The 27,533-nt window shown below is 42.8% G+C and overlaps 1 protein-coding gene across 2 annotated transcripts in view; it reads left to right on the plus strand.

Annotated features, from left to right (window-relative positions):
* Positions 1-27,533, plus strand: part of OTULINL (OTU deubiquitinase with linear linkage specificity like) — a 139,356-nt gene that overhangs the window by 102,790 nt on the left and 9,033 nt on the right. The gene's annotated exons all lie outside the window — the stretch shown is intronic.

Raw genomic sequence — 27,533 nt, forward strand, 5'->3', positions numbered from 1 at the left:
ATTAAGGTGGTAATTAAACTCACTTGGTGCCTTATCTGCATTAAATTAACCTCAGAACCTGTGTAATTAATATGTGTTCGGGTTTCCGGTTTAAAGGGATGAGGTGGCAACCCTACATGCGATGTGACATGTCACATCGTATGCCAAATCAGCGGCTATTGCCGGCAATGGCACCGCCCGAATTTCTTGTGACGCTGCACTCCCAAAAGTCGTTTCTATACTACTTTTGGCAACTTTGGGGTGCGATTTGTATAGACATCTGTGCAGGAACCCGCACAGATGTCTCTGAAATCGCCCCCGAATTCAGACTGACATGCAGATATTAAATCTTGTGAGTTCAGCTGAACTCCTACATTTCAATCCCACTGTCAATGTGAACCTGGGCTCAACCCCATAGTCTTTTACAATAGTTTCCATGACAGGAAGTTATTGCTGAAAATGCCTCTAAGGCTTGGTTCACACCTATGCGAATTGGATGCTGGTCTCGCCACATTCAATTCACATAGCAGGAGAATGTGACCGGCTCTCTATGGTTCACATGTCTCCGTGACTGCGCAGCGCACTTCACAGAAACGCTGTGCGTTTTTGCCTCCGTTTCAGGGCTGAATTCAGGCAAAGATTCTGCCCTGATTCGTCTCTGAAACGGAGAACAGGGATGAACAATGTTGCTGTGCGATTCGCGGCCAGTTTAGATGTGAACTGATGCCTTAAAATGAATGCACAGTTTATACCAACGTGATTGCATTCTGACATGGATAGTTCCAGTTAAATCAACCTTTGCCACCTTTTGTTTATCTACATTTGAATTTTATTGATATTGCTATGTCTTTATTGTTATGTCTTGCAATTGCTGTTCTTACAAGCATTGTTTAAGTTCTGCAGGTAAGCTATAAAAACAAAATAATACATTTATTTTCTTCAGCATGAGTCAAATTTCTTTTGCATGATTTCTTCCTTGGTCTCACAGATTGGGCCCCCATTAGCAAATAACTGCACAGCTGTGTACTTGTTGACTAGCTTATAAGCTCCAGCTTTAAAAACGGAGGGATTCTGAAGCCTCGTACACACGCTTATATTTTCGGACGACCGAACATCTGTTTTTGTAGCATGCTAGTCTTATGCCGAAAGTGAAGAGGTTACTCACAATGCGAAAATTTTCGTACGTCAGAATACAACGTCAGACGTGACGTAATGTGTTTAATAGTATGTATCCTTTTCTTTCTGAGCATGCGTAGTCTTGCTCTTATGATTTTTTTCGTACGGGGACCGTACTGATGAAACAAAAAATGGACATTGAGTTCACATCTGACAAAAATTTTATAGTCTGCAAATCCAGCTTTTGTCTGACGAAGAAGCAAGATCGGCTGTCGAAAGCATCGTAAGTAACGATCTGAAATTTGTCAGACAGCTCATTGTGCGGATTTTTCCATCCGATTTTCGTATGGTGTGTACGGGCTTTAAGACCCCATACACATTATTAGATTTTCTGCAAATTTTTGTCTTCAGATATACCAAAACCATTTAATATGAGGTCAATCCTTAGGAGTTTCAATTTGTATGCAATCAGGCAGGCCCTAGCACTACATGTTTTGGTAAATCTGAAGACAAAAATCTGCAGAAAATCTAATAGTGTGTATGGGGCTTAAGCCTAGCTACCTCTAATTTCAGTTATGGTGTGGGACTCCCAACGTGTTTCTATGCTAACCTTTAGGCCTCATGCACACTAGATATTTTGCTAACTCTCCTAGACTCCTTTCCACCTGGCAACAGTGTTTTGGCAGTAAAAATGCTTGTAAATGGATTAGGACCCCATACACACTATTAGATTTTCATCTTCAGATTTACCAAAACCATGTAGTGCAAGGGCCTGCCTGATTGCATACAGATTGAAACTCTTAAGATTTGACCTCATATTATATGGTTATGGTAAGTCTGAAGACAAAAATCTGCAGAAAATCTAGTAGTGTGTATGGGGTCTAAAGCGTCGTACACATGGTACGCTTGGTGGGTAACCGAGCATCTGATTTTTGTCAAAAGCGCATGCCAGGATCTAGTCTTGCATACTAACGTTACACAAATTGTCGTACCACAATCACGAAGGTAGTGATGTACTACAAGGAATTTCAGGTCTTGAGCGCCACCCTTTGGGCTTCTGCTAATTTCGTGTTTGGTGAGCACTGATTCCGAGCATGCGTGTTTGTACTTTTGACTTTTGTGTGACGGATTTGTGTACCGACCATCCGAAAATCTGAGGTGGAGGTGTTGTTTGACAAAAATTTACTAGCCTGTCATCCAACATTTGTTGGCCGAAAATTGGAAAACAATTGTTGAAAGGAGTGTACTAATGGTAAGAACTTCGGACAACAGCCTGTCAAATGACAATCCCCTTCTGATTTTCGCACCGTGTGTACGAGGCTTAATACCTCGTACACACGGGCCCCTTAGCAGGAGGGGCCCAAAGTGTGGCGCTCAAGAGCTGAAATTCCTCGCAGTACGTCACTATGTTTGTGTTTGTGGCACGAAAATTTGTGTAACTTTAGTATGCAAGACAAGATCCTGGCACACGCCCTTTTGACAAAAATCAGATGGTCGGTTGTCCAACAATCGTACCGTGTGTATGAGGCTTAACACTCAAGTGCTAAACGCACCTAGTGCCCTAGGTGCGTTTAGGCGGTCAAATGTTTTTTCTGCCAAAACTCTGCTGCTCCTGGAAACAATGGCTGTGGGTTTTTTTTCTGCCTCTAAACTCTTCTAAACGCCTATGTGTGCATGGGCACATAGTCCAACATTCAGCCCTGGTTGACATTGATGCGATTTGGCATGCCATTTGACAGGTCATCGCATGGCAAATCGGCGACAATTGCCAGAAATGGCAGAGCCGGGATTGGTGCGACATCGCACTGATTCCCAAAAGTAGTTTCTGTCCTACTTTTGGCAATTTTGGGGTGCGATTTCCATTGACATCTGTACAAAATCCGAAGTCGGGAATTAAATCATGCAAGTTCAGCTGAACTCGCACAATTTCATTCCCGCAGTCAGTGTGTGCAGTCAAGCGCATTAAGAGACAGGTAGAAAAAAAAAAAAAAAAAGCGAATGGCCCTAGGAGCGGCAGAAAAAAAGTCCAGTGTGCATAAGGCCTTAAAGTGATTTAAAGTCTTGCTGTCTTTAATTTTTTTTTTTTTAATTAAAATAAAACAGGTTTATACTTAAAATATGTGAAAATAAATCCTCATATAAATGGATATATATCAATATATAAACACACTATTGAGTATCAAATAGTGGAGTATATAGCATGCATCAAATTCCTCATAATAATGTATACCCCACTGAGCACACTTCAAGTCCAACTCCAAGATTATCATCGGTCTCTGAGTAAAAGATTTTATATCCTCTTTGTGTATCCAATCTCTAAAGCCATGCAGTATTATATTTGTTATGTTACCTAAATCGCTGCCTATTTATTTCTGCTGCATCACAGAGCACTTGTCCTTAGATTTCAATTCTACAGCAATTCTAAGTGCTCAGAACATGACAGTGATATGCATATATCAGCCTTACACCAAGGTTCCTTTAAACAAGATTCTACATCCACCAAAGACTTTATTCCCAATCATGACAGGGTAAGCCATAAACAGTCACCTCCAGCAATCATATCTAATATAGTGAGCTATGTCATTAAGGATTTTCAGAGATAACCAGTGATAGAATTTATCTGGTGAAAGCTGTCAGGATGTACAGTATCTCACAAACGTGAGTACACTCCTCAAATTTATCTTTTGTGAGATACTGTGTATATTTGTATTCAGGCTTATACTTACCTGCTCTGTGCAATGGTACTGCACAGAGAGGTCCCAAGCCTCCTCCCTAAGTCCCCCGCCAGCTCTCTTGTCTCCTCCTCTATGGTGGCAGATCTGCAGGTAAGCTCCTGAGTTGGACTGTGTGTGCCATAGACACATACAGCACGACTCAGCCCCACCCTTGCCACCTCCTCACAGGCTCCTGCTGCTGCCTCTGTCCTGTGAATACAAGGGGAGAGAGAGAGGATAGAGCCGCTACAGATGGGCACTGCGCTAGATCATGTGAGGATTCGGGTAAATATTTATTTAGATTGGGGTGGGGGGCATACAACTGCTGGGACATTTTTTTACCTTAATGCAGGGAATGCATTAAGGCAAAAAATGTCATGCCTTTACAACCACTTTAAACATAAAAGGGTTTGTTTTCTAGTGTTCTCACACCACTAAGGAGGAGAATGCCTATTTAGAGTTCTCTTTAGGTGTAGTTACCATTATTATTTTTGTGATTGGTCTGCTATGCTGGCCACAAGTCCTTAGATGAACAAATGGATGAGTAAATGGAAAATAACAGAAGTGTTCTAATTATACTGGCTGCAAATAAGATCTCCAAATCACCTAAAAATATTAGCCTGATACATTGTGTGTGTGTACAACCATGATCCCTGCAAATAATTGCTGGCTGTGCAAACAATCACAAATAACTGCTATTTGCACACCTCTGTCATTTCCAGCCACAGAAATCTGTAGGTTCTTGCAGCTGGAATTCATACCATGTAAAAATGTGAATGAAGCCTAAAGCAGATTTTCGGACGACCGTTCGTCCGTTTTTTGTTGCATGCTAATCTTATGTCAAAAGTGAAGAGGTTACAATGTCAGAAGTGACGTAATGTGTTGGATAGTTTTGTATGTATTCTTTCGTTTCTGAGCATGCGTACTCTTGCTCTTACGATTTTTTCGTATGAAAACCGTAAACGAAAATCGGACGTTGAGTTCATGTACGACAAAAATGTTATAGTCTGCATATCCAGCTTTTGTCGGATGTAGAATCGGAATCGGCTATCGAAAGACCGTACTAACGATCCAAAAATCGGCAGATCGTTCGAACTTTTTACTTCCGATTTTCATATCGTGTTTACGGGCCTTTACTCTCTGCAGTAAGGCTGCAGACTGAGGATTGTCAATAAATTTTAATGCAATAGACTAAAATGACATTTTAGATCCTAGTGAGTGATATGCATGGTGGTTTAAGTCTATCACCTCTGTAAATTTTATTATTTCAGGGTAGTTAATCAGATTGCAGATTCATTAAAGCTCAGGAAAAAAAAAAAAGTTTTCCCATGCAGTGGGGCTGTGCATGCACTGCATGGGTTTACTGCTTGTTTTTTTTCCAGGGGCGACCAGAAAGCTTATACTCAACCGATCGGCAAATGGCACAACCCCACAATCCAGCGGTGGACTGTTCCAGATGTCCTCATATGCAGAGCATGTCTATGGGCGTGATGTCCGGAACAGTCCATCGCACAAGACCACTAGACCACAGGGGGCAGGAGTCACAGGGACCGGTCTTGTGCTGGAAAGGATCAGAGGATTAGGTAAGTATATCTCCGCTCTCCTCTCCCCTAGAAAAAAACGAGCACAGCCCCACTGCATGGGAATTAAAACATTTCCCCGGAGTTCAGCTTTAAATTTTTATGAGCTAGATATTTTTTTCCCAACAGATACCATTAAGGCCTCATTCACACAGGCATACTTAAACATACACCCATGTGTGTGCTGTAATTGCCCTCACAGGGATGTATAGGTTTACCATGCATCCCCATGCAGGCGGTCCCATTCATGTCATCTGGGACGCAGCAGCTGCATGGACACAGCCGCTGCTCCATGTTGACATCATCGTGGGTGCGTGCGTGTCCCCAAACGCACACTGTTTGTGTACAGGGACCCAAATTGCTGTCAAATCAGGAGCAGAGGCCATTGTCCTGCAGCTGCGATGTCCCAAATGACTTGAATGTGCATCCCCCTGCAGGCAAACATGGCCCTCTCATGGGCGTACGCTTAAGTACGCCAATAAGAGTAATATTTTGCATGCAGTATTTATATCGAAGACCTTTGCAAAACATGCACATCAAAAGGAAAAACTCTGCCTGTGGTCTTGGAACTGTTTCGTTTACCCTTTAAAGGAGGCTGCCTGTGTACAATAGGAGACTTACTGTCACGCTGCGAGTGGCTTTGTTTATTTCACAGATTGAAATATACACACTATAGTGAGTCTTTTAAAAAAAAAAATACTATTGTAATAGAATGAACATGACATTATATTTTTCTACATTGCAAATTTACTGTATTTTGTTTTTTTAATGTTTTGTTATGCTTGTAATTTTGAATGGGAAATGGACTACTTGCATATTATTCTGATCAACTGCTAAGATGGCAAAGACTCAGCAGTGTTGAGTCAAATCATTACTGGCTGAATCTATATCCAGGAACTTCAGATTTGATTTTTGATTACGAAACAACTATGTGTAAAATAAGTAAAACACATACACCATTAAAATAGCTGTCACTTTCGGGATCAAAGACTGGCAACGTACATACCCCACATATGCCTGCCAAAAGGGACCAAGGTCTCCAAACCCCTAGACATTGCCCAAGAGTTCCAGAAATTCTACACGTCCTTGTACAACATAGACAGAGATCCCCCTTCACAAGATCACTTGCAGTCATACTTATCTGCCTCTAAAATGTCACAGCTACCTGACTCAGCTCAGGAAGCCCTAGAAGACCCCATCACGGTTGAGGAAGTTCAAAGTGCGATAGGGGCAAATAAACCTGGGAAAGCCTCTGGTCCTGATGGTTTCACCATCGGATACTATAAAACCTTTATGCTGTCTTTGAGCACGTTCATGGTTAAATTATTTAATGAAGTAGGCCCGGAATCACCTTTTGCAATAGACTCTTTACAAGCTCACATTGCAATAATACCAAAGGAGGGTAAAGACCCAACCTGCTGTGGAAATTACAGACCGATATCCCTGCTTAATACTGACATAAAGTTGTTCACCAAGATACTTGCGAATAGAATTCAACAACATCTTCCTCATCTGATCCATTTAGATCAAGTAGGGTTCATACCCAATAGAGAAGCAAGGGACAACACCATCAAGGCACTAAACCTAATACACACAGCGAACAAATCCCGCACTCCATGCGTGCTCCTGGGCACCGATACGGAGAAGGCCTTTGACAGGGTGAACTGGCCCTTTATGTATGCAGTCCTTCAACATGTTGGATTCGGCACTAATATGTCCTGGTGGATCTCATCAATATACTCAAGACCCACAGCTTGTGTACGAGCTAATGGAGTCTTGTCGGATCCACTACAAATCTCCAATGGGACGCGTCAGGGGTGCCCGCTTTCGCCCCTCCTCTTCGCCCTGTCACTGGAACCCTTTCTGTGCTCGGTCCGTAGAAACCCAGATATTAATGGCGTATCGGTGGGAAATTTTCAGCATAAAGTATCGGCATATTCCAGTGACATGTTGTTTTCCCTCACGAACCCAGTGATATCCATCCCAAATCATTTTAGGGAATTTCACAAATACGGTGCCCTATCCAACCTTAACATAAACTTCATAAAATCAGAAGCAATGGGCATTAATCTCTCACAGTTACTTAAGTAGTATTTTAGGTTAAAATGGAAAAATATGGCATTGACATATCTGGGTACAATAATTCCAGCCCACACATCAAAGGTCTTTGTACTGAATTTCCCCCCCGTTACTTGCAAAGGTCAGAATGCTCCTCAATAAGTGGAACTCCGGTCTACACTCATGGTTCGGCCACTGCAATATTCTTAAAATGAGTATACTCCCCAAATTTCTATACCTCCTGCAGACTTTGCCCGTCCGTATCCCATTTACTTATTTCCAACAAGTACGAAAAGCATTTTTCGAATTTATATGGGCCCACAAACACCCCCGCTTGAAGAGATCCCAACTCACATTGCCAAAGCAATGTGGGGATTAGCAGTACCAGATGTACATAAGTACTACCAGGCAGTTCACCTCGGTAGATTGGTTGATTGGTGTAGGCATGAACCCCTCAAGATATGGATTCAGCTTGAACAAGATCAGAGCCCTGTCCCTTTGAAAAGGGCTCCATGGTGTTATGATTCCTTGCCTAATAAGGTAAAGTCGCACCCGTTAATCGGCCAGACTGCAAGAGTGTTCTCCCTTCTGTTCAAAAAGGGGTCCCTCTCATCCGAGACCTCGCCAATCTTCCCGATTCTAGGGAACTCGCTTTTTACACCGGGCTATCAGGAAGAACCCTTCAAACACCTACTACTTTTGGGGTATGAGCAGGCCTCACACTTCTTAATACAGGGAAAATGGCCCTCACTACAAGACCTTATGGATCCAGAGGGACCTTTTCGACTGAAATTCTGGAATGCTCTCCAACTCTCCCTCTTCCTTAGGACTCTACCCCCCTCAAGCAATTTCGATCAACCTCTCACAACCTTAGAGGAAATATGTTCAACAGAAGGGACATTACCACACACGCTCTCGAGCATGTATAATCTTCTGATCACTCCCTCAGATCCCCACCTGAGTTGCATTGCTGACTGGGAAAGAGACTTGAATCGCACATTTAGCCCACAACAAAAACAATGCATCCTCCATTTCACATACAAACCGTCAATCTGCACGAAAATGAAGGAAAACAATTTTAAAATCTTAACCAGGTGATATAAGACTCCAGCGAGGCTAAGCAAAATTTTCCCCGCTTCCTCGGATAGATGCTGGAGATGCGAGGAGGAACGGGATACATTACTACATGTCTTCTGGACATGCCCAATCATAGCACAATTTTGGTTAAAGGTCAAAAATATCGCCCAGAAATTTACAGATCAGCAAATTCCAGATGACCCAGCCTTCTTCCTCCTCCACGTCACGGCTTCCCCGGCAAAATCCTACAAAAAAAATCAATTGACACAGCCAAATCATGCATTCCGCTGAAGTGGAAAACCCCACAATCTCCGACTATTGGGATGTGGCCCAGGAAAGTACAACAAATCAATAAATTTGAGGACCTAATCCTAACAGCACAACAGCAACAAGAACGATATTCAAAGACATGGTCCCTTTGGAACATGTTTGTCAATTCTGAAGAGGGTCGCACTTTATTTGACGATGCGACCCTAGACTAAAGTTAAAGTAATAAGACACTAAAGTTCTGAAGACCTTTCCCCTCTACTTTTTTTTTTTTTTTTTTCCCTCCACTTCACCCCCATCTACCGCCTCTCCTTCTATCTTTCTCTACTTTCTGCTTTCTTAGTCTTCTATACCCTATCTCTCCTTTTTCTTTCGTGCTCTGTGATTTTACAATTGCAACTGTTTTATTATTATGAAGTTAAAAAGAGAGGGAAGGGCCACGTGGGACCACTGTACTGAACAATGTATCTTTTGGTAGCGTTGGACAACTTGTTGTCTTACCATTTTCTATCTCTTCTGTACTGAGTTTTGTATGTTCTGTACACACTGTTATGTTGTTCCTCCTCTTATTATATTACTATTTAACCTATTTCATATGCTTTAGGGCCGGTTCCCATTGATGCGATGTCCAACATCAGATGTGATTCGCACTGCACTGCTGTGAAAATCACATGCGATCTCTGTGCTATGCGATTTCAACCATACAGATAGTACAGGACCCTTTTTTTGGTCCGCAGCAGAATCGGATTGCATGGGTGTTTACACCCATGCAATCTGATTCCTGTCCAAATTTGCAGTTCGCACTGCGATATGCGAACTGGTTTGGGGGTGTCATTACCTTTCAATTGACACTCCCAGCAGTTCGCATAGGGCAGTGTGAACTGCCGCCGGGAGACATGTGATGCGGGAACCCGCAGTGGATTTGCAGGGTTCCCTCATAGCTGCAGTGTGAACCGAGCCTCAATTAGTAAGAAAGATGGAAATATAGAAAAATGCATTTTACCATAATGTTTCCCAAATGACCATTTACTTTTATCTTCACAGTCTCAGATGTTTCAAAGAAAAATGTTTATATTGATCTCTGACTACAAGAATGTAGCGAATGTTGTGTTATTTTTATGTCAAGTTGCAGTAGCCCATATGTGAGAATAGCTGCAATAATATTTCAGACTTGGGTAGTAAAAAATATTCCTTTGAAGTGAAAGATTCTCTAGCTCGCAGACGTCACCAAGCCCAAGGTGCTTGATAATGTTTTTACTAAAAGTTCGAAGGTGTTACTTCATATTGCTTATATGAAATTCAGATATAGCAAATATTTCAGTGTTGGCCTTATTGTATCATTACACTTGCAAAGTTTTGATTACCCCAAGAGTCACAATTATATGGTATCCATTGCCATCGTATGATCCATGTCCACATGTATGATGCCGTATGAAAACAGGTGCTGTATGAAATCAAATCTACCCAAAGTGTAGTGGCACAATTTAGACCCTGCCCTTTTAAGTACAATGCACTCATTTTTTTCAGACATTGTAATCCTGTAAACAGGGTGGGTGAGTGGTAAATCCCTCTCTTCATTGCTTGTTTTATATTCTCTTACAACCACAAGGAGGGATACATAACACAAACACAGTAATACTGGAAAGTGCCAAGGTCAATTGGAGAAAGGTAAAATTGTCAAGCATACCTTTTTACATTGATTATAACATAGAAACATCAGTGTGTGTGTTTGAAGCTTAGCAACCACAATATGTTTATAATTTCTCTAATCCTTTTTCTATCATTAGAGCAGATAGCATAATACACATATAGTACATTGATGTCTTGGTCAGATACTTATTCATCCCAATGTCTGCAGTTTCTCTTGTTCTCCCCTTAATAGCAATGCAGGTTGCGTGTCCTGAAACCAACTTGACTGGTTTTGCCAGTCCTTGTTGCAGGCTGTACAGGGAGAGGTACAAGAATTTACAAGTATGTGTCTCAAAAGGCAAACAGCTGTGCCGTTATTTCCCCTCATCATACAAGTCCTGGGAGACCCCACCCTGCTACACCATTTAATGGCACATACTGTTCCAAATAATTTATGGTATAATATGTGTAACATTATTATATATTTTCAATATACTGTGTATATGTGTGTGTGTGTACAGTATATCACAAAAGTGAGTACACCCCTCAGATTTTTGTAAATATTTTATTATATCTTTTCATGTGACAACACTGAAGAAATGACACTTTACTACAATGTAAAGTAGTGAGTGTACAGCTTGTATAACAGTGTAAATTAGCTGTCTCCTCAAAATAACTCAACACACAGCCATTAATGTCTAAACCGCTGGCAACAAAAGTGAGTACACCCCTACGTGAAAATGACCAAATTGGTCCCAAAGTGTCATTATGTTGTGTGGCCACCATGATTTTCCAGCATTGCCTTAGCCTTCTTGTTCATGGAGTTCACCAGAGCTTCACAGGTTGCCACTGGAGTCCTCTTCCACTCCTCCATGATGACATCACGGAGCTGGTGGATGTTCGAGACCTTGCGCTCCTGCACCTTCCATTTGAGGATGCCCCACAGATGCTCAATAGGGTTTAAATCTGGAGAAATGCTTGGCCAGTCCATCACCTTTACCCTCAGCTTATTTAGCAAGGCAGTGGTCATCTTGGAGGTGTGTTTGGGGTCGTTATTGTGTTGGAATACTGCCCTGCGTCCCAGTCTCCGAGGGGATGGGGATCATGCTCTGCTTCAGTATGTCACAGTACATGTTGACAGCCATGGTTCCCTCAATGAACTGTAGCTCCCCAGTGCCGGCAGCACTCATGCAGCCCCACACCATGACACTCCCACCACCATGCTTGTCTGTAGGCAAGACACACTTGTCTTTGTACTCCTCACCTGGTTGCTGCCACACACGCTTGACGCCATCTGAACCAAATAGGTTTATCTTGGTCTCATCTGTCAAGTTTTTTGACAGAGGAGTAAAAATAATTATCAGAAGAGTTGTCCAAGAGCTAATGACCACTTGTGGAGAGCTTCAGAAAGACCTGGAATTATCAGGTACAATTGTTTCAAAGAAAAAAATAAGTAATGCACTCAACCACCATGGCCTGTATTGCTTCAGAAAAACCATGTTGAAGCTCGTTTAAAGTTTTCTGCACTACATTTAGACAAGCCTGTGAAATACTGGGAGAATATAGTCTGGTCAAATGAGACCAAAATTAAACTCTTTGGATGCCATAATGCACACCATGTTTGGAGTTCAAACTTCACTACACATCACCCCAAATCACCATACCAAAAGTGGAATTTTGGGGTGGGAACATCATGGTGTGGGGCTGTTTTTCAGCATACGGTACTGGCAAACTTCATGTCATTAAAGGAAGGATGAATGGAAAAATTTACCAAGACGTTCTTGATAAAAATCTGCTGCCGAGGAAGACGGTCGCGTGAAGAGAGAGCTCCCAGACCTCACAGCAGTTCTCAACCATTCTTAGCGATGGCGGACAGCTAACCTGAGCCCTACCACCTTCTACGGGTCAGTGTGCTGCTACTGCCAACCATGGGGAAACGAAAGCCTCCTCCGGGTCCCCATAAACTGACAACATACTTCGGCTCCATCAGAGCACATGAAACCTAATATAGCCCTGGCTGGGACCAGCCGTGGACATCCTCCGTTTCAAGGCTTTCCACTTGGCTCTCACTTCAGGAACAGCAGCCGCTCTTCACATAGAGACCCTCCTGTCGCCAGCCCTGTGAAATCAAGTTCTATGAAAGTCTCCTACACATCAATATGCAGGTGAGAGGGGCAGGGAGATGTCTCAGGAGATTCCAAATGTGAATTCATAGAATGCATTGATGACTACCCTACTGTGGGACAGCCACTCTCAGATAAAACTTTAAGTCCTTGAGAGGGTCTCTTCACAAAGATATGATGTCTATGGTTACACAGATCAGGAAGGAGGTGGGTGATATTGGTGAAAGAATACACCATATTGAAACCAAGTTGGGAGATTTTGCCATGGTACATAATGAGCAAGTGGATGTTCATAATGGAGCAGAGGATGAGTTGCAAGCAATTTAAAGCAAAATTAGCAGACTTGGAGGACCGTTCCAGGAGGAACAATGTAAGGTTTAATGGGGTAGCCGAGTCAGTTCTCCATCAGAGCTACCCAACTACATCCAACAACTAATATCAGTCCTACATCCAACAACTAGTATATTTAGTATACATCTCTCATTTAAAGTCTAAAACCCCCCTTATTGTCGGACAGTATGTAATAAACTGATACAAGAAATACTATGCTTTATATCCTATGTGCTTACTCTATGTAGTAATTGGCCTCATTCAAAGTCCCCCTGACCAAAATTCCCTGTCTTTCTGTCCAAATTTGGGATGGAAGCCGATAACTGATGGTGACACGGACCACATATTTTTTTTTTTTTCTTTCCGTCCTCCTTCCTGATGTGCCAAAGCGAGAAATCACAGTGGACAGGGCGCATAGACTCGCTAAGCTACCCTTTCTGCCTGACAATGTGCCTTGCGATGCAATCGCCAAAATACATTTCTATAATGTCAAGGAGGCACAGCGGGCAAGATGGGAGTCTCCATTGCCTAAGCCATACAACGGGATCTCATCGTATGCAGACCTGTCCAAGCACACCATGCAAGCCCGCACTAAACTAGTTTCATTTACCAAGCTCTATCTCAATCATAATGTCATCTACTGCTGGGGCTTCCCAGCCAAGTTGCTGGTCACCTGGGAATGCAGAAACTACACTTTATTCTCAGTGGAAGAAGGAATGAATCTAGCGAAGCAATGGGGCTTACTGCCCACAGATGAACAAAGTTCCCAGCCTAAAGCCTCACTATCAAGAGCCGAACCCTTGTGGGAAACAGCCCCTGGTTAACTATATCAATACTTCCTAACCTAAAATTGGTAGGGTCTCAGATAACTATTTGACTGCAATGGAACCCTGTGGCTCTGATGAGCAAATTCCCCCACCTAAAGATGCAGTTTTCACTTCTAACCAAGATTTGTTTCTTGTTTTTTATACTTGCCTTTACCAGTTATTGTTTGACTATTTCCAGTTTTTTTGTTGACACCATTGACGCCGAGTCTATTTCTTGGAGGGCATTAAAACCAAGGACACCTTGTTTAAACTATCCTGTTGGATGGCTTTGGGAGATTACTCCCAACCAGATACCTTGTTGCTTTGTTTTTGGGCTAAATAGTCCAAATAAGCAGAAAGCTATGTGGCAAAAGGCCAAAAACCTTAATGGAGACATTATCTGTGTGCAATAAACGAATTTCTTAGCCAACAAACCCCCCAAATGCACCCATGGCAAATGCAGAGATTAAAAAAAGAGAAACGCTAATAGCTGTCAAGAATTCTGTTCGCTTTAAGCTTTGCGCATCAATCTTGGATCCTCATGACAGATACAGTGGGGACGGAAAGTATTCAGACCACTTTAAATTTTTCACTTTGTTATATTGCAGCCATTTGCTAAAATCATTTAAGTTCATTTTTTTCCTCATTAATGTACACACAGCACCCCATATTGACAGAAAAACACAGAATTGTTGACATTTTTGCAGATTTATTAAAAAAGAAAAACTGAAATATCACATGGTCCTAAGTATTCAGACCCTTTGCTGTGACACTCATATATTTAACTCAGGTGCTGTCCATTTCTTCTGATCATCCTTGAGATGGTTCTACACCTTCATTTGAGTCCAGCTGAGTCCAGACAATGATCCCAGACACAAAGCCAAGGAAAATCTCAATGGTTTCAATGAAAGATAATAAAGCTGCTAGAATGGCCTAGCCAACCATCTGACTTGATTTCTATATAAAATCTATGGAAAGAACTATAGATCAGAGTTCATAGAAGAGGCCCACTGAACCTTCAAGATTTGAAGACTGTATGGAAGAATCACAAAATCACACCTGAGCAATGCATGCGACTGGTTTCTCCATACAGGAGGCATCTTGAAGCTGTCATTACCAACAAAGGATTTTGTACAATGTGTTAAATACATTTAAAGGGGTTGTAAACCCTCGTGTTTTTTCACCTTAATGCATCCTATGCATTAGGTGAAAACTTCTGGCAGTGACCGCCCCCCCCATTTTCCTTACCTGAGCCCCTTCATTCCCTTGGCGGAGACACACTCTCCCTCTCTGCACAGGGTCCCGGCTCTTGACTGAATAGATTGATAGCAGCGCAGCCATTGGCTCCTGCTGCTGTCATGCTGTCAAATCCAATGACGCGGGGACCGAGTCCGGCATTCGTGTCTATGGATGCAAATGCTGGACTCGGGAGCACGCCCACACAGTAACCCCCTGGGAGAGCGATTCTCCTGGGGGGTTATCTGATGCAAGAAGGAGCCGCGAGAGCGGCTGTGGGAACCCCGAAAAGAGGGGGATCAGAGCCACTCTGTGCAAAACAAGCTGCACAGTGGAGGTAAGTATGATATGTTTGTTATTTAACCACCTCAATACTGGGCACTTTCACCCCCTTCCTTCCCAGACCAATTTTCAGCTTTCAGTGCTCTCTCACTTTGAATGACAATTACTCAGTCATGCTACACTGTACCCAAATGAAAATTTTATAATTTTGTTCACACAAATAGAGCTTTCTTTTGATGGCATTTATTCACCACTTCATTTTTTATTTTTTGTGATATAAGCGAAAAAAGAGCGAATATTTTTATATTTTGAAGAAAAAACTATTTTTTTTAAAAGAAACCAAAAAAATTAAATTTTGTCGAAAATTTAGGCAAAAATGTATTCTACCACATGTCTTTGGTAAAAAAAAATCCTGATAATTGTATGATCATTGGTTTGTGTGAAAGTTATGGAGTCCCTACAAGCCATGCTACGCATTATTGAAAATGTATCAATCCTAATGCAATGATGGCCTAATGCACTGATCTAATTTCTTTGAGGCCCTAAAATGTCAGGACAGTACAATAACCCCCCAAAAGACCCCTTTTTAGAAAGAAGACAGTCTGAGGTATTTAGTAAGAGGCATAGTGAATTTTTTGAAGTTGAAATTTTTTCCCCACAATGCTTTGGAAAATTAACAAATATAGATTTCTTAACCCAATGTATATTCTATGAGGCATACTGAGTCTTTTGAACATGTCATTTCTTTCCACAAGTTTTTGGAAAATGTGGAAAGAAAATGAAAACCTATTTTTTTTCTCACAAAGTTGTCAATTTAGAAGATCTTTCTAACACATAGCATGCACATAGCCAAAATGACACCCCAAAATACATTCTGCTACTCGTCCTGAGTATGGCGATACCCCATGTGTGAGACTTTTCCACAGCCTGGCCACATACAGAGGCCCAACATCCATATAGCACCATCAGGCGTTCTAAAGGCATAAATTACACATTTCATTTTCTGAGTACCTATCACATTTTTGAAGGCCCTGGAGCACCAGGACAATGGAATTACCCACAAAATGACCCCATTTTGGAAAGAAAACAACCCAATATATATTCTATGAGGCATACTGAGTCTTTTGAACATGTCATTTCTTTCCACAAGTTTTTGGAAAATGTGGAAAGAAAATGAAAACCTATTTTTTTTCTCACAGAGTTGTCAATTTAGAAGATCTTTCTTACACATAGCATGTACATAGCCAAAATGACACCCCAAAATACATTCTGCTACTCGTCCTGAGTATGGCGATACCCCATGTGTGAGACTTTTCCACTACCTGGCCACATACAGAGGCCCAACATGCAAGTAGCACCTCCAGGCTTCTAACACATAGCATGTACACACCAAGAATTACACCCCAAAATACATTCTGCTGAGCAAAAGGTAAAAAAAAAAAAAAAGCTCACCTGTGGTTTTAGCAGGCAGGAATACCATTCCAGAGCAGCCAAAGCATTTGTCCAGACAGCCAAAGGAAATGTCCAGGAATTGTCCAGGCAGCAGACAGATATGGAAAAGTATGAACATGGTTCAGTACAGTCCAAGGTTTAGCAGGCAGTTCAGGTGGCAGGCAAAGGCATGGCAAGGTCATGTGGCAGGCAAAGGCATGGCAAGGTCATGTGGCAGGCAAAGGCATGGCCAGTTCAGGTGGCAGGCAGAGGCATGACCAGTTCAGGTGGCAGCAGCAGCACTTTGTACATTGGGCCTTGGTCAGGTAAGACCTGAGGACAGGGGTAGAGGCTTCTTCCCACCCAAATCTCTACAAAGCCTCCGAGTCTCCAGACCCTAATCCGAGAAAACTAAAAACCCGGAGAAAAATGTTTTCTCCACTCGGAAAACTTTTTCTGGAGCCCCTCACATATGTGAGACCCCTGTGCTGTACAGTGGCAGGGCAAATGATCAGTTCAGGAGGCAGGCAAAAAGCATGGTCATTTAACAGTCCAATTCACGTTGAAGGCAGAAAGATGTTTGGCAGAGGCATAGTCGTTAACAGTCCGGGTCAATTCACGTTGAAGGCAGAAACACATTTGGCAGAGGCATAGTCGTTAACAGCCCGGGTCATTCATAGAAATGGCAGATAGTGGAAAAAAATCATCTTCACTGTACTAATAGTGTAGTGAAGTATGATAGCTCCGATAGCACGTTCCAGTACAGAGGCCTGGCTGGGAGGGACATTGGGAACAGTAGTATCGGGTGTCACGGCGAATTCCTCTACTTGCACATACACGACTTTTTTGGGGGTTTGCGACCTGTTTGGGTAAGAGGGAGGATTTCGGGAAAGTGCCTTTCATGGAGTCTGGCTAACGAATCGGAGCGAATTAGTTGAGGGGCTTGGCCTTGGGGATAGAGAAGGGCTGTCTTCTTGAAGTTTTAGATAGGGTAGGGAACTTTGGGTGCACTTAGAAAAAATGATATATGAATTAAATAGGGCAAGTTGCATCAAATAAATGGCGACTTTCTTGTACCAAAATAGTGATCTCCTGGTGGCCAAGTAGGGCTGCATCATCTGGTCATTCATATCCACCCCCCCATGTATAGGTTGTACTCATGCAGACATTTTGGCTTCTGTATGGGGCCTCCTCTTCTCTGAAGTTCCACCAAGGTGTCATCATGTATTGTTGAAAGGATGTAGATATCTCTTTTTTTATCTCTCCACTTCACCGCTAGTACTTCTTCAGTCCGCATACTGGCCATTTCACCCTGCTTCAGTTTCTTGGCGACCAATCTTTGTGGGAAGCCTTTGCGGTTGGACCGTGCTGTCCCACAGGCCACAGTGTTCTGTAGGTACAAATGGCGGAAAAGTGGGAGACTTGTGTAGAAATTGTCTACATATAGGTGGTAACCTTTCCCAAGTAATGGTTGGATCAGCTGCCAGACAATTTTGCCACTTGTTCCCATGTAGGTAGGGCATCCAGGGGGTTTAGCTGTCTGTCTTTTCCCTCATAAATTATAAAATCATATGTGTAACCCGTGGCCTTGTCACACGCCTTATAAAATTTTACCCCACGTCTGGCTCTTTTACTGGGGAGGTATTGTTTTATTCCCAGTCTTCCAGTGAAGTGCACCAGGGATTCATTCACACATTTATTTCTATCAGGGGTAAACATCTCCTTGAAGCTGGCACAAAAAAAATTGATTAGGGGCCGAATTTTGAATAATTTATCGTAACTGGGATGATTTCGAGGGAGGCATTGGGCATTGTTATTGAAGTGTAAAAATCTCATGATCATCTCATAACGGGTTCAGGGCATCAATGACGAATAGACCGGCATGTGGTGGATAGGTTGGGTTGACCAGTAGGAATGGGGTTCATTTTTTTTTTTGTCAGCCCCATGTTGAGGGTTAGGCCAAGGAAAATTTTAAATTCTTCCACAGTGAGGGGTTTCCAAACCAAAGGACGGGCATATGAGGAACTTGGATTGTTGGCTATATGTTGGCTGACGTATAGATTACATTGCTCCACAATGTAGGTTAGGAGATCATTGGTAAAAAATAAATGAAAATAATAAAGTGGGGTTACATATTCCGTCTGCATCTGAGGGCCTGGCTGGGCGGTAAAAAGGGGTATTACAGGTTCTACTGATGTATCGGGCAGCCATGTTGGATACATTAGAACATCTGGGAGGCAAGTATGGGCACTGCCTCGTTGACGGGATCCGTTGCTAGCATCTGGCCTATCTTCTAGGAAGGTTGCAGAACTGCTGGTGGATGCCTGCCTATCCCGGAGTGCTGCGCTGCTGGTGGATGCCCTGGAGTGCTGCGCTACTGGTGGATGCCTGCATATCATCCTGGAGTGCTGGGCTGCTGGTGGATGCCTGCATATCATCCTGGAGTGCTGCACTGCTGGTGGATGCCTGCTGGTGGATGTCTCCTTCTGCTCATTTCTCCTGATTCTCCTTGTTAGGATTCTATCTTCCTCTGTTACCAACTCGGAGCCTCTGTTTTCCACTGGCTCATAGTCGCTATCCGAGTCTGACGGAGAGAATTCCCCGCTACTCTCATCCGACATACTCTGGAGTATTTGGAGAGCCTCCTCTGCGCTGTAAGACCTTTTTGTCATGTTGGCGGGGAGATGTGTCAGATGGCGGGTGGCAGATGTGCCAGATGGTGGGCGGCTGTGCCAGATGGTGGGTGGCTACATGTGCCTGATGTTGGCGGGCAGATGTGCCTGATGTTGACGGGCAGATGTGCCTGATCGTGGGCAGATGGCGGGCGGCAGATGTGCCTGATGGTGGGTGGCAGATATGCCTGATGATGGTGGGCGGCTGATGTGTCAGCTGTTGACGGGCTGATGTGCCAGCTGATGACGGGCTGATGTGCCAGCTGATGATGGGCTGATGTGTCAGCTGATGACGGGCTGATGTGTTAGCTGTTGACGGTGTCAGATGGCGGGCGGCAGATGTGCCTGATGGTGGGCGGCAGATGTTCCTGATGACTGGCGGGCAGATTTGCCTGATGACTGGCGGGCAGATGTGCCTGATGACTGGCAGGCAGATGTGCCTGATGACTGGCGGGCAGATGTGCCTGATGACTGGCGGGCAGATGTGCCTGATGACTGGCGGGCAGATGTGCCTGATGACTGGCGGGCAGATGTGCCTGATGGCAGGCGGCAGATGTGCCTGATGACTGGCGGGCAGGTGTGCCTGATGACTGGCGGGCAGATGTGCCTGATGATGACGGGCTGATGTGCCCGCTGTTGGCGGACAGATGTGCCAGTTGTTGATGGGCAGATGTTCACTGACAGGTGTTTTCACTGTTTTGGGGACACTGTGTTTTGGGGACACTGTGTTTTGGAGACACTAGCTGGGTGATCAGTGGGTAAACAGCAGACAAACAGCTATAAAACTCACTGATTTCCCGGCTGCAGCACAGATCTCTCTTCCTCTCCTCACTGACAGGCTCTGTGTGAGGAGAGGAAGAGCTGAGAGCAGTTACAACGCTCTCTATTTACATTACATGACGACTGTGATTGGACACAGTCGTCATGTGATCAGAAGGGCCAATCACAGGGCCCTCCTGTGTTGTACTGTCTCTGGGGGGCACAGGCAGATTGGGATTGCGCCGCTGCGCGGGCACGTGGCGGCGCGATCTCCTGTCAACTGCCGCCCCTCCCCCTTGTTTACCATACGATGGCTGTGATTACACACAGCCATCGTGCGGATCAGGAGGGCAAATCACATTGCCCTCCTGCTGCTCTGAGATGCGGCGTGTCCGAGTGACACGCGCACTTCGGGATCACGCGATTCCGCTCCTTCTGAAGGATGTTCGGGAATGTCCAGTCAGAAGGAGGGAGCTCCCACCCGGCCGTTTATGTGCAGTGGCCGGGTGGGAAGTGGTTAAAAAAATAAAACACAAAGGTTTACAAACACAAGTTAGTGTGTTTAATTCATTTTCCCTGTGTAATTCCATTTTATTATACATTACTTAATTTCTGAACTTATTTCTCTTGGTTTCTTTGTATGTATGGATTGCATGGGTTTTTACCATGTTTTAACATTCTCCATAATGTAAAAAGAAAAGAGTTGCCGGCAATGAAAAATTAAAAATAAAATGGCGTGGGATCCCCCCAAAATCGATACCAGATCCTTATCCAAGCACGCAGCCCAGCAGGTCAGGGAAGGGACGAGCAAGCGTGCCCCCCCATCCCCCAATGCTTCTTGTCCCTGTTGATGGGGGCAAGGGCTTCTTCCCCACAACCCTGGCTGGTGGTTGTGAGGGTCTGCAGGCGGAGGGCTTATCGGAATCTGGAAGCCCCCTTTAACAAAAGTGTAGTGTGAAAAAAACACAGGAGGCAGTTTTCCTTTTATTAAGAAAGAAAAATTTTTAAAAAATGTCCCCCCATGTAGATCCATTGTCGATCACGATGCCCACCACCACCTGGTGACACCCCTTAGTTTATTTAGCAGTGGGAGGCAGCATAGCTGACAGTCGGCGGGAGTGGAGCTTTTTGTTTCCAGATCAGCGGTGGCGGCGCGCATCGTAATTGATGGCTATACACCAGGGACATTATTATTTTTTTTTTTTTAATAAAGGACTTGTCCAAAACTGCCTCCTGTGGTTTTTTGAGGTCAGGTGGCTTGGTATGGTTCAGGGAGGGGCAGTGCTCGCTTGTTGTCCCCCCCCCCCCCCTTCCTGATCTGACGAGCTGCAAGCCCAAGTAAGGGTTTAGTGTAGGTTTTTGGGGGGGACCCCATGCCATTTTTTTCATAAAATAGCACATGCGGTATTTTAGTAGCGCTTTTTAGTGAATGCCAGAAAAGTTTAAAAAACACAGTGCCTTATCTTACTGCATACTCAGATGTGGTAAGATACCACTTTGTTAATAGAGCCCACTGTCTTTTATTGAAACCTTGGCTTGAACCTTATAGAGGGAAAGGGGGGAGAGAGAGAGAATGCTCCCTGCTCTGAATCATTCACTTGTGTGTGAAAATGTAAGCCTAAACTATGTAAATAACAGGCTTTAAAGCGTTTGTTAACCCAAAAAAAATAAACACAGATCCTGTACCCTTAAAGCCTGTTATATAGCACAGCGCTTGTGCTGTGTCATCTGGACCCCCATATCACCTGAAATACCTGACTGAGCCTGCCTGGCTATACCCTCCCCTCTGAAAACAGACAACGATAATCATGGCTGCTGAGCCCTGACATCATGGTCTGTTTGCATGCCTCCGTCATCCGCAGCCTGCTATCTGTTGCCTGTGTCCCCCCACTCCTGCTGCTCTCATTTCTTCTATTACATGCTCCTATCCTCTCTGCACCATTATAATAATTGTGCCTGTGTAATTTAAAAAAAAGTCACAATTGTACTTGTATGAGCTCCGCTCCCGCCGATCGGCTGATTGTCGGCGGCTCGGCACTCTCTTCCCCTCCTCCACGGCTGACGTCAGCGGGGGGGCTTGGCCCCACCCACTGCAGCTGTGAGCTGGAGACAGAAGAAAGGAGACGAATCAGCTGAGCGGCGGGAGCGAAGCTTATACTGCTACAATCGTGCAGATTTTTTACATTACACAGGCACAGGGACAATTATTATAATAGTGCAGAGGATGGGAGCATGTAATAGAAGTGGGTTAACAACCACTTTAAACAACAGAAGGTGAAGAATCTGTAAATCGTATGAAAAGGACCCCCAAAGTTTACCTACTGGTTGGATAATACAGTGTGTTCGTATGGAATATTTTATATTTACTACTATTAAAATTATTAATGCAGAACTCTACTTCACTCTAAAACTGCGGTGTCCCTTGAGCTCCCAGACAGCTGCCGACACCTTTGGCCGGTCTGCACCCAGGTACTGATCTTCAGCTATTTTAATTGCCAGGCAGAGATGATGTCACTCCTGTGCATGTGTGGAAGATCATTAAAGTCCTCCGAAATTGTACACTGAGCTGTGTGTGCGCAGCTCAGTGTACAAGGTGGACAGGAAGGTTTATTATGTCTCTTCTGCATAAAAAATCCTGCCTGTTTGACAATTTTTTTTTATCTAAAGTTCCAATTTAAGGCACACAGAAACTAGTAATTCAGGTAAATTGGTTAATGCTGCTGCCTTCAGTAGATTGAACACTGTAAGCAAAGCTATAGGGACAGCCCAATATAACACATCCCCCCCACTCCCATCATGCCTTAATTTTGCTAATGCCTTAGAAGAACAGACAATCTCTCTCCTCCCAAGGTTCCTTTTCTTCTAGCAAGTTTCTTTAGCTGCTCAAGAGCCAAAAGAGGTTCATTTTTCAACTTTCTGGATGCCGTGATCCTTGGCCTTGCCATAGAAGCCGTACACAGACCCCTCTGAGACGAAGAAGCTGGGGTAGCCTGTAAGGTGTATTGGTAACTGGGCTTTGCTGAAGGCACACAGGGCTAGACACTTGCAAGTAACCTGAGTCACCTGCAGAGTGCTTTACAGGTCCAGTACCTTGTTGCATCTGTCTGGTGAAATTTTGTCCCTGCAGATTCCTTAGGAATATGTCCAGCAGAGGGATGAAGATTGTCTGGCATGTACATGCTAGTCCTGCATTGTCAATTTTCAGTACTGAATTTATCATGCTGAAATTCCACTTCAAACTCCTACACCATAAGGCACAACCTGTCTTTTCCCCAGTTTGGACTGGATCAACTTTTGGTCTTGAATACCATTAAGGGTCAAATGTCAGCCCTTGTAGTTCCTTTTTAAAGACCACTTGCCTATCATTGCTTAATGAAAGCCTTTGTACAGGGTGTTACTGTCATTCTTCTCTCCATGCATCTAACTGTGCAACTGTGGGGTCTCAACCTGGTTTTGTTGGTTCTTAAGAAACTGCCCTTTGAAACTTTCAGGAATGTTCTTGTTTACTTTTACTCTCAAGGATACATTCCTTGTTGCCAATAAAGTTAATATATTTACCTGTAAAGAGTTTGATCTGGTGATACACAGAGACAAGGATATAGATATATATATATATATATAATAAATATATATATATATATATATATATATATATATATATATATATATATATATATATATATATATATTCTCACAGTGTTTTTTTTCATGTTAACCAGGAAATAGTTTTTCCTTCTCTGTGGCTATCAAAGGAGATTCACCTCCATTATCTGGATTAGCAAAGTTTAGGATTCTGGATGTCATATGGGCTGTTTGAGTCTTTTTGTCAGCTACAGCTCTCTTTGAATAATCCAACTCTCTGTCATTCCTGCAGGTCTCTGTTGGAGAGCAGCCTGTTTTCTTGTTGCGCTATTGCCCTTAGACATAAGTACAATGTTTCACCTTTCCCTTTCAAACATAGAAAAGTGACGTCAGAGAAAAGACCAAGTGCGTCATCAAGTCCGCTTGTGTGGGCTTTTTTTTTTTATACGTTTTTTTTTTTTTTTTTTTTTTTTATACGTTTTTTTGAGTATAGATCTATGTTTGCTCTAAGCATGTTTAAAGCCATTTACTGTTAATTGGCTTACTACCTCCGCTGGAAGTTTATTCAAAGTTTCAACTTCCCTTTCAGTAAAAAAATACTTTCTAAGATTAGTTTTGAACTTTCCTCCAGTTCGTTTAAGATCTTGTCCCCATATTCTTGATTTTGGTTTCATATTAAAAATACAACCCTCCTGAACCTTATTTACCCCCTTGTATTTAAAGGGTTCAATCATGTCTCTCCTTTCCCTTCTTTCCTCCAGACTGTACATATTAAGTTCCTGAAGTCACTCTTGATATGCTTTATCTCCCAGACCTTTCACCATTTTTGTTATCCGTCTCTGGACTCATTCTATCTCATCGATATCTTTTTGTAAGTGAGGTTTTGCACATATATTTTAAATGAGGTCTCACTAAAGATCTATATAGGGGAAATCAGAAGCTCCTTCCTCTTGCTGGTGATCCCTCTAGTGATGCACCCTAGAATTCTATTTGCTTTCCCCACTGCCTGATCACACTGCTCATTTTGCAATCATCTAAAATAAGTACTCCCAAATCTTTTTCCTCAGTAGTGCTGGCTAATATTGTACCCACAATGTTGTATTCTCTTAGAGGATTATTTTTCCCTAGGTGCATTATTTTACATTTAGAAACATTGAACTGCAGTTTCCACTGCTTTGACAAATATTCCTGCAATGCCTACAGATACCTCCAGGGATATCAGCCCTATTACACACCTTTACTTATGATACAAATGTGTGTAATAGGGTTGATATCCCTGGAGGTATCGGTAACATGGAACATGATTTGGCATTGCTGGCACTCCACTGTTGACAATCCACTAGATCAATTAGAGCTTCATGGGCTTTTCAGCATCTGGCATCTGTTTTCCGGGTTTGCATGACTGCCATCTGGTATTCTGTTGACATCTAAGTTCAGTTTTACTAGGTCAATGACTGGGCCTTGACTGACAGCTCTGTGGGCTCTGTCAAGCCCCCTCTGTTAACCCGTTGTTTTTCATAGGCCTGTTAGCATTATGTTGCTGTTTTGTTAACCCCTCAGTTGGGACTGCTTTGGGATCGCCCTCTGTGACAATAAATAAAGAAGATTTTTGATTTACCGCAAAAAACTTTTCTTGGACTACATTAAGGGACACAAGTCCCTCCACTCTTTCCCATTCTTTTGATCCACTCCTACTATTGCCTACTGCAAAGATGAGGCACGATGTTTGCCATTTGCAAGTATCCTGAAGGTAGCTGCATAACCCAATGTATCCAAGTTACTTCATGATGTGTCCCTTATTGTATTCCAAGAACAGGATTTTACAGTAGCTCAAAGGACCTATTTTTGTTATTTTAGCCAGCGGGCTGAACAAAAAAATCAGATTCCTCCATCCACACAGATACGGCCAGGACATTGTATTCTGAAAGATGCACCCAGCTCTGTCAGAATACTTTCAGCAGTGGCTGCAGCCGCTGCTCAAGAACATTTTTTCCAACATGCCCTTTGACAGAAGTTGATCAAACAATCCACTTCTGTCAAAGAGACTGCTACACACTGATCGAAACTTAGTCAATCAGTGCTGAACCAGCTGAGTTTCGATCAGCGTATATAGAACGCTTAAGGCATGATCATATTTTTAAACAATATATGTTCTTTTTGATTGAAGTAATTTCCTTGTTTCTTTTGGAGTATCTGGATAAAATCACTGTTACTTGCAAGCAAATGGTAATGCCTTTTTAAACCCATTTTGACCCCTGGTATGCATAATTCAATTGAAAAGTATACCCATTCCTGTTTTTCTGTGTAGCGTGTAGAAAGTTATTTAAGCGTGCACTATAAATGTGAGACAGTGACATTGCTGTATTGCTAAGGCTGCTCTGAGTATTACAAAAATGTTTATGAAGCCTGCATCCTAACTTAAGATTCAGACTATTGTTGAACAAATATATGAAATCATGAAGCCCCTCAATGGACCCAGTACAAATTATAAGCAGTTTGACTATGTATCTGTGCCATTTCTATTAAATAAAAAGTCCTTTTATTTAATAAGGGCCTCTTTCCACCTCCAACTCATTCCTGTTGGCCCTAGTTTTAAAATATCTTGCCATTTGGGTATAAGGTACTAAAAGCTGCTGCACGCATTTTAGAAATGAACATGTGCAAAGTGCATTACGAGTATTCTTCAATCACACTATCCTCTTTGTTTTTTCCTGTGAATTCATCTTTTGATTCTGTTGATTTCAGGCAGACGACCATCAACTCTAGTTGTCTGCTTTAGAAATTACAACAACATTGTCAGATCCTTTGCACAACGTCTTCAAAGTGTCAGCGGCTGATGAGATAGCATGTTGGCGTTTCCTTCCATGTATAAGTGTTGTGAGCGAACAACTGAAATAGATTTTTGGAGAATGCACTTCTTACTGTGACATAAACATTCCCCTGAACACCAGCTGCAGAGGATAGAGGATTAGGGGAGGTTTAGCAGTTAAAGTGATTGTAAAGTCTCCTTTTTTTTGTTAAAAATAACAAACATGTTATACTTATCTGCTTTGTGAAATGGGTTTGCACAGAGCAGCCCAGATCCTCCTCTTCTAGGGTCCCTCTTCGGTGCTCTAGCCCCTCCCTCCCCTGTTGAGTGCTCCCACAGCAAACAGCTTGCTATGGGGGCACCCAAGCCAAGCCACGGCCCGGCCCTGCCTCTTTCTCTCATCATTGGCTGACTGACTTTGACAGCAGCGGGAGCCAATGGCTTTTTTGATAAAAAAAAAAAACCTACCTTTACAAACACTTGACCACTGGAAATGTTTACCCCCTTCATTACCAGATCATTTTTTGCTATTCAGCACTGTTCTAGTTTATCTGGCAATTGCTTGGCAAACACTGTACACAAATGACATATGTTTTCATGCAAATGGAACTTTCTTTTGGTGGCATTTGATCACCACTTGGGTTTTTATATTTTTTTGCTTTTATAAATGAAAAAATACAGAAAATTTTGAAAAAAAAAAATTTCTACGTTGTTATAAAACATATTGAAAGTGACACTAATACAGAGATCAGTGATAATACCATACATTGACCATAGTCAGTAAATGTACTGTGAGCAGGCGGCAAGTGGTTACGGTAAATAAATGCATCTAAACAACCTATAATAAAGTATTTTGGTGTATCTTTTTGTGTTGATACTATCTTTTACTTGATGGACTAGCTTTGAATCTCGGGTGACTCTCGGTATTGAGTCCTGCTACTTACTTTAAAGTATCAGGGTCACTTTTAACATGCGTTCTCTCCATTATTTTGAGCTTATTGTAATAGTATAAGAAAGAATGTTTATATGTTTGGTTTTTTAAGAACATGCTGTTATGTTAACATTACCGACACTGTGTTAGTT

The sequence above is a fragment of the Aquarana catesbeiana genome, linkage group LG05 (assembly GCF_042186555.1).
Source record: "Aquarana catesbeiana isolate 2022-GZ linkage group LG05, ASM4218655v1, whole genome shotgun sequence".
NCBI lineage: Eukaryota > Metazoa > Chordata > Amphibia > Anura > Ranidae > Aquarana > Aquarana catesbeiana.